This window comes from Octodon degus, unplaced genomic scaffold, assembly GCF_000260255.1.
Source record: "Octodon degus isolate 3935 unplaced genomic scaffold, OctDeg1.0 scaffold00008, whole genome shotgun sequence".
In the NCBI taxonomy this organism is placed as follows: Eukaryota; Metazoa; Chordata; class Mammalia; order Rodentia; family Octodontidae; genus Octodon; species Octodon degus.
In genome coordinates this window covers 16,050,134-16,060,436 of record NW_004524584.1, presented here as the reverse complement: position 1 = coordinate 16,060,436, position 10,303 = coordinate 16,050,134, and the positions used below count along the sequence as shown (strand labels likewise).

At 40.1% G+C, this 10,303-nt stretch overlaps 1 protein-coding gene and 1 pseudogene across 1 annotated transcript in view; one reads left to right on the top strand and one right to left on the bottom strand.

Moving 5' to 3' along the window:
* Nucleotides 1-10,303, bottom strand: part of Dock3 (dedicator of cytokinesis 3) — an 825,219-nt gene that overhangs the window by 756,813 nt on the left and 58,103 nt on the right. The gene's annotated exons all lie outside the window — the stretch shown is intronic.
* LOC111813497 overlaps nt 5,818-10,303 on the top strand; it is a 62,214-nt pseudogene continuing 57,728 nt past the window's right edge.

The window sequence follows — 10,303 nt, the reverse complement described above, 5'->3', positions numbered from 1 at the left end:
ACTGTATGAGGTTCTGGGGGGACACCTATACCCAAACCAGAACATTCTGCCCCTGTACCCCCAAAGACTCATGCACATCCCTTTATGCAAAAGCCATTCTAGTCCATCTCTAAGAGTTGCCAAAGTTCCAACAGTTTCAGCATTGCTGAAAAGTCCAGGTCCCAAGTCTCTTCCAAGATCCAAGGCAAACTCTCAACTGTGAACCCCTGTACAAATGAAAACTTAAACATTTGCAACATTCAAAGGCACAAGATAAGCATTACCATTCCAAAAGGTACACACAGCAGGACACCAAGCATTGGTACCATCACAAGTCCAAAATACAGCAGGGCAAACATTAAGTCCTGCAGTTCCATGTGGGACATCTGAAGCAATATGTGCCATATTGTGAATTCTATGTGACTCTGCCCCTATGGCACTTATGCTGGTAGCTCTCACAGCTTCCCTCTGAGGTGGGCTCTGTGACATCCTTGCAGTTTCCCTTAGACAATCCATGTTACTGGCTTTTCCAAACTTCTGGGGTTTCCACTGAATAAGGTTCTCATTCACAGCTTCACACACTGCCCTCTCAGGGGCACACTGCCTGGCCTCCCAGGCTTTCTTCTGAAATCTAGGTAGAAGCCTTCTTAACCTCAGAACTCCTGCATTCTGCAAGCACCTGAAACCAATGCCATGTGGATGATGCCAATGTCTACTGCCAGCTGGAGCAGTAGCCAGGCTTTCCTCTCTCTTGGCTGTAGGGGTCGAGTGACTAGATCACTGAGCACTCTGACTCTGACTCTGAGGAATATATTTTCTGTGCTGGCACCATTCTGGAACCTGGTGTGGCTGCTGCCATTCTAGAACATGGTCTCTGCGGCTTTCCCCTCAAGGCAAAGTCCCTGACCTTTGCAATTCTGAGGCTTGCAAAGGGTGGAGACCTGCCACCTCCTGTGATGCCCTCAGGCCATCTGGTCCATTTCCTAGTTTCTTCTTGACAACAGAGATCCTCTCAGCTCTATCTTTGCAGTACACAGTTTTATTAGAGCTTCCTTTCTAGCCAAACTCGCATTTTAAATCCTCCTGCTGGGCTCCTTGCTCGATTCTCAACACAAATCTGGTTAAAAGCCCCCCAGTAACAGCCATGCCACCATCCCAATATTTGGCTGCTTTGAAATATCTTTTGAGGGGCCGGGGAGATGGCTCAGCAGAATAAACGCTCCCCTGGCAAGCGCAAGGGCCTGAGTTCAATCCCCAGTTCCACAAAAAAAAAAAAGAATGTTACCCATTTGGGGCCAGGGAGATAGCTCAGGAGAATAAGCGCTTGCCTGGCAAGCGCAAGGGTCTGAGTTCAATCCCCGGTTCCACAAAAAAGAAAAAAAAGGAAGAAAGAAATACCTTTTGAAAGACTTAAACTTAAACACACTCTCAGGTAGTCTCTGGATACGAGCAAAATGCAGACAACTTCTCTGCCAAGTCAAAACACAAATAATCTGGAGTCCAACTGTTGCAGGCAGCCAAATTAGATAGAAATATTATAGGCAGTTAGACGGGGTCAGGCTCTCAAGGAGACAAGATGGAAGACAAGGTGACTTTGCAACTTGGAAGAGACACTCCCATATGGGCCATACCTCAAGACCAAGACAAAAAGAGGAAACACAGCTACATACTTCCCTAGGGATAGGCACTAGGGATTGATACCCTAAATAGGTATCAATCACCTTGAAAGAGCCCAAATGAGTCACTAGCCCAATCCCCAAAAGGAAGAGACCCTGTCCCGTATTCATGCCCATTTGCTATATGACTCGCTTCCTCATTTGGTCCTGGATTTAATCAATTTTACCTGAGCAATGGTGCTTGTAATCCCACTGGGTGACCATAGTTTTGTCCCACCCTACACCCACCTAAGGGAGTTCCCATGTTCTCCACCTACCTTAGACCTGCCTCACCGCATGATTTTACTCTATAAAAGTCCCTGAAAAAGAAAGCTTCCCGGGGACAGCCCACTGGGGCTCCCCTCCTGTCCCTCTCTCAGACAGGAGCTTTCTTTCCCTCAATAAATATATTCTGCTCATAACCTCCATTAGTTCCTAAATTTCATTCTTCGGCTTTAGAGAACACAGACTCATCCAGGTCAAGCCGGGAGATCATTTTTCCCATATGTCATTTGGAGGTTCCCTGAATCATTTGGAGGTCACCCACCCAAGATCAGTTTTTCTCCCTGTATCACAACAACCAATGCAATTCTTCTTCCCAGCAGAAACCTCCCCAGCCTGGTCTTTACAGGCAGGCTTTCTATCAGCCTTCTGGTCTTCTGAGCTCAGACCAGAATCTCCCCTACAGAAGAGCTGAAGCTGTTCCAGCTCTTCACAAGTAGGCAACCTCTCCAATCCTTTCCTATCTCTTCCCATATACCATTCCCAAAAGCTGGTAATCTAATCCACATGGTCAGATTGAGCCACACCACTCCTCTGGTACCAAATTCTATCTTAGTTACTCTTCTCTCATTGCTGGGACAAATACCCGACACTCAAAATGAGGGAAGGAAAGGTTTATTTAGCTCACAGTTACTGGAGGTTTCAGTCCATATTCAGCTGGGTCCAAGGCAGAGTAGCACATAGCAGAAAGCAACTTTTCATGGCAGTGGCAAAAAGCAAGAAAGCAAAGGAGGGGTAGCAGCAGCTCAAGCATCTAGCTTCTCTTCCCACCTTACATTATAATGCAAATTACCTGCTCCAGGGCAGTTGTAGCATACACACCCACAATAATCAACACTAACTGCAGAAGCAGCCCCATGACTTCAGAAGGCTTTGGGGGGGACACTTATATACAAGCTGTAACAGTCTCCCACACTATGTAATGTGAATGAGACTGCTCATTAGACCTCCTCATCCACTAATCATATGATTCATTTTCTTAAACTTTTCCTGACTGGAAATACCTCTTTTTTTAAAAAAAAAAATAATTTTATTGAAAAATAGCAGTAACACAGTTTCACAACAGATTACTAGCACATTTTCAATAATTAATGCATTGCATATTGTTGTCTTAGTGGTTATTCATTGTACAACACGCAGATATGATATCCTATCTCAAACACTATTAGAACAAACCTCTCTATTCATTGAATTAAGAGAATGGAGCTGTATATACTAACTATTTTGAGTATACAGGTGCAAAATCATTGTTTAATATCTCTTTCCCATTTAATCATATACCTTAAAGATATAACCCCAGTTGCTAAGAGTTATATCCCACTATAAGAAAAGCAGTAAATTTACAGAAGACTCTAACACAGACATGTCAAGATGGACAGAGATCCTGATGCTTTAAGGCAATGATCCCAGTCTATCCAGGGGACCCTTCTGCTTCAGTGTGAGATGGATTTCTACCAATTATAATTGAAATAATTCTGTCAAACTCCCCACTACATTATAAATTCCTTAAGAACAAGAATATGTTTATTTCTCCCATTAATGTTACAGACAGTAGGCATACAATAAATTATTTCTGGACTGAAAACTATCCTTTAGTAGGTCTATCCTAGATTTAGTGACAGAGAAAGAAAAGCTCTCTTCAGGGAATTAGGATGTAAATTCAGACCGAAATAACCAACATGTGACCTGAGTAAATCACAGCATTTCTCTGACCTTGACCTATCTGGGGAAAAAAAAAAAAGGTTAAGCTCCTTTAGACCTAAATTCCAAAAAATATATGATCGTTAACTTTAAACAATCTTGTCTACTGGCACTATTTGAAATACTAACTTCACAAATGCAACTTCCCAAACCTAATTTTTCCAATCTTCTGAATTAAAAGATGAAAGTAGGGGCATTTGTATCTTATTTTTTGTTTCCCAAAGAAAGCAGACCTTTAAATAAATAAATAAATAAATAAAATTTTAAAAAATTAAAAAAAGAAAGCAGACCTTCAAAAACTGAATCAATAAAAGAAGTCAGTAATCTATCTTAACAGTTAAATTTACATGTTTAACTCCATATGTTTCATTTTCATTTTCTGTTGTTTTTAATAGTTACATTTATTGATACATTTTAGATATACAAAATCATTTCATTCATCCTAGGGAATTTGTACCTGTACATGATATATTTTGATTCTTCTTTTATTCCCATTCCCCATTCCTCCCTTCAACGCTTCTTCCCCACCTAATTTACAAAGCTTGGCTTCCAATATTTCCCTCAATTATTTTTTCCCTTCCTTCCTCCCCTCTCCCCAGTACTCTTTCCCATTTGAACATTTTTTGCCTATGTCACAACATCTATTACACATTCTTTAATTTTTTATTCATTTTAATGAGAAAAGAATAACAATGAAACAGTTTCAAAGCCAGTTACTAGGACAGTTACAATAATTCAGCAAAATATCCCAACATAGTCCAGTAGTTCATAATAGTAGTGAGTTATCCACAGAACTTGCATGGTCTAAAGTTGCTGACTTGAGCCTTTTACAGCTCAGCCTATTAATATGGCTTTATTTTTTATAACTTATTTTTATACTTTTCTGCTGGATGGTTAAGACTAAGATAATGCAAGACCTATATAGCAAAAAATGTAACTTTTGTATCTGACAAGGTCAGTCAAATCCCCTCAGGATTTACTCTGAAACTCTGTACAGCAGTTTGTAGATCTATTGTCAGTGTCAGCCACATGGAGAGTCACAGCCATTGCTTGACCAATTTGCTCTCTATGAAAGCCTGAGAGAATGTTTTATCTCTAGGTAACTCCTTAGGTGCATTACACATTGTCGATCACTTTCCTCTGTGACTCCATAATCTCCTTGATTAGAAAATTTGGGACACCACTTAGTTACAGGACGTTACAGTACAGGTTCTCTTATGTCCTGAGTCCTCACTGACCTTGAAGGGCTATAACCAAAATGTTGGCTATCCTTGCAGTCCTTCTTTTTCTCTAATTTTTGGTCTGCAAACTTAAGTTGTTAACCCTCCAGAAGAGAAGCTTAATGATATTATTACCCTATAACACAGGCAGTTGAGTTTAACATCACTGTCTGAATATCAGATGCCTTAGACATAACATGAAACAGGTATTTTCCATCAATCATTGATATGCTAAATTTAAATCCCTAAAGAATGTGAAAAAAAATAAAAATAAAATAAATATATTGTATATTGTTGTCTTCACAGCAGTTATTCAGAGGACAAGATGCAGACATATCTTGCCTAAACAACATTAGTACAAACCTTTCTTCTCATTGAACTAAGAGAAAGTAGCTGTGTATCTATCCTAACTATTTTGTATATACATACATATTTTTTTCACTACAAAATGGCCCTTTATTTATATCCCCCTATTTTGTTTTGTTTTGTCAGAGATAGGTGTTCCATTACAGTTAAAGAAGCTGCATTAAAGGACCTTTTCATACTTGATGCCAGTTCAAATATTGTAGGTAATTGAATTCAGCAAAATAACCCAATAGAGTCCAATAGTCCATAATAGTAGTCAGTGATAAGCAGAAATGGCAATTGTCAGAAGTCGTTGACTTGGGCCTTTTACAGCTGAGCTTATTAATATATAGCTTTACTTTTTATACCTCATGGTTACATATACATTTTGATCCCTTTCAGTTTCTTATGGCAGCCTTTCTCCACCTCTCAGCCTTTGTACCAACTCTGTCAGCACTGGGGCAGAAAAGGAGCCCAGAAGACTGGAAACATGAAGCCTGAGCTGGCTTGCAGCACCTAGGCTGTGGCATGACCACACTTCTCTGACACTTCTGCCGGAGACCTGCCTGCATGTGCCTGGACACCGAGCTGTGGAAATGCAAGTGCTAAGACAAGTTATCCTACCACATTAGAAGATGGGGTCAAATAGCATCAGGATCAGTGACCTTCCTAAAAATTAGTATTTTTAAAAAGTAGGCACAGAATCTTTCTCTGATGATGACCCATTCTGGAATCAGCTTCTGTCATTTTCATACCCTGAACCAAATAGAAGCACTGATTTGAAACTCTTAGAGGAGGCAACCATTTCAGTCTGCAAGTCTTTAGTTGAAAAGAATCCTCCCAAACTTTCAGCAGACTGTCAGAACCACCTCTTCATTTGGCAGACACATAATGCTTTGTTTATTGTTTGCTGTTTGCTGAAAATATTCTTCTGTGAGATGTCAGAAGAGGAATTACAACTCCATTTTACTTATAAAAATAAAACTCTTGGTAGTTACAGTTCAAATTCAGAAGATGTTTTGGAAGAACTTCCCTGCTGTTTGATTCAGTTAATCACTGATATTCCACTCTTAGATATTACATATGAAATATCAGTTGATCTATATCAACAAGGGTGGTTGTCCTTTCCCTGCCATCTCTTCCTCTGCAACAAAGCATCACTCACAAGTATTTGATGTATGGTCCATATCTTCCATACATCAATAAACTTGTGAAAACCTTATTGTATAACAAGAAAAGCCACCACCACCTCCAGGATCCCATGTTTTCTCTCAGCAGTCAGATGGAGGAAGATTGCTGGGTGGACTGGTATCAGGAGAGCAACTGGACCCTGGACTGTCTTCATAAAAGGTCAGGTGGGCAGCAAAGCAGCTGCCTCTGTACAGCTTCCCTCTCCTTTTACCAGCCAGAGTCTCATCCTTCTGCTGGTGTTGGCTAAACCTGACAGATGTTTCAGATGTACCAAATCCCTACAGACAAGCCATTATATCCTTTAAGAACACACAAGGTAGCAGTTCCTTCCCCTCATCAATGCCATATATCTTCCAGATTAACTTCAACAGCTTGTACACAGCCCTGTATGAACAGCAGGCATCAGTACATCAAAGAAACGCTGTAACATTTACATGTGTATCTGATTTATTTCACTTAAAGAGTACTGTTTCCAACTGGGAATGTAACTCAGCAGTATGGCACCTGCCTCACAAGCATGAGGCCCTGGGTTTGATTCCAGAAACCAAAAATAGTATGGTTTCACAAACATGGTGTTACACACCTATAATCTCAGCACTTGGGAGGCTGAAGCAAGATCACCATGAGTTCAAGGCCAGCCTAGGTTACAGAGTGATTTCAAAGCCAGCCTGAACTACACAGAGAAAACCTGTTTCCAAAAAAACCCTTAAAAATAGATAGACAGACAGACAGACAGATAGATAGATAGATAGATAGATAGACTGATTCAACGTGTACCTATTCACCTCAAAATGTCTCAAGTTTATCCTTCTTCATAGCAAAGTACTACTCCACTGTATAAAAACCCACAATCATCTTTATTCATTCATTGGTTGATGAGCATTTGGGCTGCTTCAAGACACAGTTTGTAATGCAGCTATTGCAAACTATGCTGCTATAAATGTGTGTGCATATATTGCTGCAATATACTTTTCAAGAGGAAGAAAACTTATTGGAGAAAAAGAATGAGGAACAGGAATGGAATGAGGTATAGAGAAAGATTTTTTGGGGGGGTGCTGGCTCAGGCTGACTTAAGGGCAGGTCATGTGAAGCTGGAGATTGAAGCGCAGTATCCTGCACCTGATTGTGTTTGCATAAGCAGGCGCTTAAACAACTGAGCTAACCAGCAGGCCTCCTAATACAGATGTCATGTGTGTCCCATCTATCCAGACCAGGGCAAGGCCAGGTGTTGAGGTCTCAGCCACATTTTTTTTTCCTGGTACCAAGGATCAAACTCAGGACCTGGCATTTGCCAGGCAGGCACTTATGCCACTGAGCTATCGCCCCAGCCCTTGGAATGAGGTACAGAAATAGCTCCTGAGAAACAGAAGGGGTCCTGAATGGGTTGCCAACAAACTTACCTCTCAAAGGAAGTTTTATACAGCAAACTCATGAGATGGCTATAATATGGGCCCAAAGTCAAAGAATGAATTCTAAGGAACAACAGAGGTTAAGAGTGGAAAAATTTATTGCAGAAAAGGAATGGGAACAGAAATGAGAGAATGGGGACTAGGATAGCTAGTGAGACACAGGAGAGATCCTGAATGGATTGCTCTGTAGTGTGATATTTTTAATTCTTTAGGAATGATATCAAGAAGGAGAATAGCTGGGTCAAACGGGACCTCTAGTTTTAATTTTCTTTAAGAAATCTCCACACTGATTTTCATAGTGGTTGCACCAGTGTACACTTGCACCAAAGTGGAAAAGGGTTCCTTTTCCCCACAACAACCCCACTAGTATTTATTACTAGTTCACTTCTTCATAATAGCCATTTCTTTTAGGGCAAGATGGAATTTTAGTGTTGTTTTAATTTACATCTCTTATATAATTAGTGATGTTGACCATTTTTTCATATATTTATTTGCTATTTGTACTTCTATATCTGAGAAATATGAATTCATTTCATATGCCCATTTTTGGACTGGGTCTGACTTTTTTGAGTTCTTTACATATTCTAGATATTAGTTGTTTGTCTGAGGAACAGCGGCCAAAAAATTTTTCCTATTCTGTGGGTTGTCTCTTCACTCTGTTAGACTATGTTTTGTTTCCATTTTATTTGAGTTTGGATTTGGGTTTGTCTTGTTTTTTGAGACAAGGTCCCACTATGTAGTTCAGATTGGTCTCTAACTCTTGGTAATATTTCTATCTCAGGCTTCCCAGTCCTGGGATTATAGGCATGCATCACCAAGCCCAACCTCATTTCCAAAAAAAACCAAAAAACAAAAAAACCCTACATTTTGCGGGACAAGGTGGTAATGCCCCTATAATCTTAGCGCTTCAAGAGACTGAGACAGGAAGATTGCAAGTTAGGTAACTTAGTGAGACCTATTTCAAAATAAAAAAATAAAAAGGGCTGAGGATGTAGCTCAGTGTGAAGGTCCTGGGTTCAATCCTCAGTACTATGCCCAAAACCTCAACAACAACAAATTCTTCTACAATTTCTTCTACTCTGGCCAAGAAACAAAGTCTAACTTTCATTTCCCTCAAGCAGACAATGTAACAGCTGCTGGTCAGTCCCTGGTAAGTCTCCGAATGTATCATCTTGGTACCATCTTTATCTTCCAGCTACCTACTCTAGCTCCTAAAAATCATTTGAAATTCTCTTCTTTTAGGATTGAATTTATATATCCATATTAAATGTTTGAAATGTTTCTACTACCTCCAAATACAACTGTATGTGTTACTTTCTCTCACCTTTGGAATTTATTTCAGACTGCATAGGCTCTATATAGAGAGCAATTAGGGACTACTGAACTAGGTCATCCCTAAGTATGAGTGATCTGTAAAATACATGAAAAACCATTTTATAATGTGTTGACTCAAGACCAGACTAGCTTATCTCAAATTCAACTCTTATTGCTTAGGAGGCTCAGAAGAAACAAAATGTTTCCTCTGAAAGGAAACATGGGGCTGGGGAGATAGCTCAGTAGAATAAGTGCTTGCCTGGCAAGTGCAAGGGCCTGAGTTCAAAAGAAAGGAAACATGTTGGTCATATATTGATAATTTTCTTTTTATTCTTCACTATCTGTTTTTACCACAATATCCACATTTTAACTTTTGTAATTTTAAATTATTCTTTTGAATTATACTAAGATTTTAGTATCACAACTGTAAATAATAGCTAATAAGTTAAGAAAAGAATGCATTGAAATTGGGGAAGAATGTAGAAGTGCCAGCAATGGAGCATGGATACTAAGAGGCAGAAAAAGTTGCAAAAGCCTAGATTCATACAATATGCACTTTAAGCAACAGAGTCATGAATAAGTGATTCCTTGGACTAAATGAAATGGAAACTATTTTTGCTGCACAAGAAAGAAAAACATGAAAAGACACAACTTCTTTCAATCATATTCAGTGGTGAAGGAACAAAAGGTTTTTCCCAAGATCAGGAATATGACAAGAATCCCTGCCAGGCTAGCACTTCAAGGTCACTGAGGACTCAGGACATAAGAGAACCTATGCTGTGACATCCTGTAACTCAGTGGTGTCCCAAATTTCCTGATCATGGAGATTATGGGGCCACAGAGGAAAGTGATCAATGATGTTGAGTGTGCCTAAAGAGAGTCACCTAAAGAGAAAACATTCTCTCAGGCTTTCACAGAGAGCAAATTGGTCAAGCAATGGCCATGACTCATCCAGATGGCTGACACTGACAAAAGATCAACAAGATGCTGTACATGAAGTTGCCGCTAGAGGTAGCGTGGTGGCTGGCGTTGTCTTTGTCGGGCTCCGCCATGGCGTACCGGGGTCAGGGCCAGAAAGTCCAGAAGGTGATGGTGCAGCCCATCAACCTCATCTTCAGATACTTGCAGAATAGATCCCGGATCCAGGTGTGGCTGTATGAGCAAGTGAATATGCGGATAGAGGGCTGTATTATTGGTTTTGATGAGT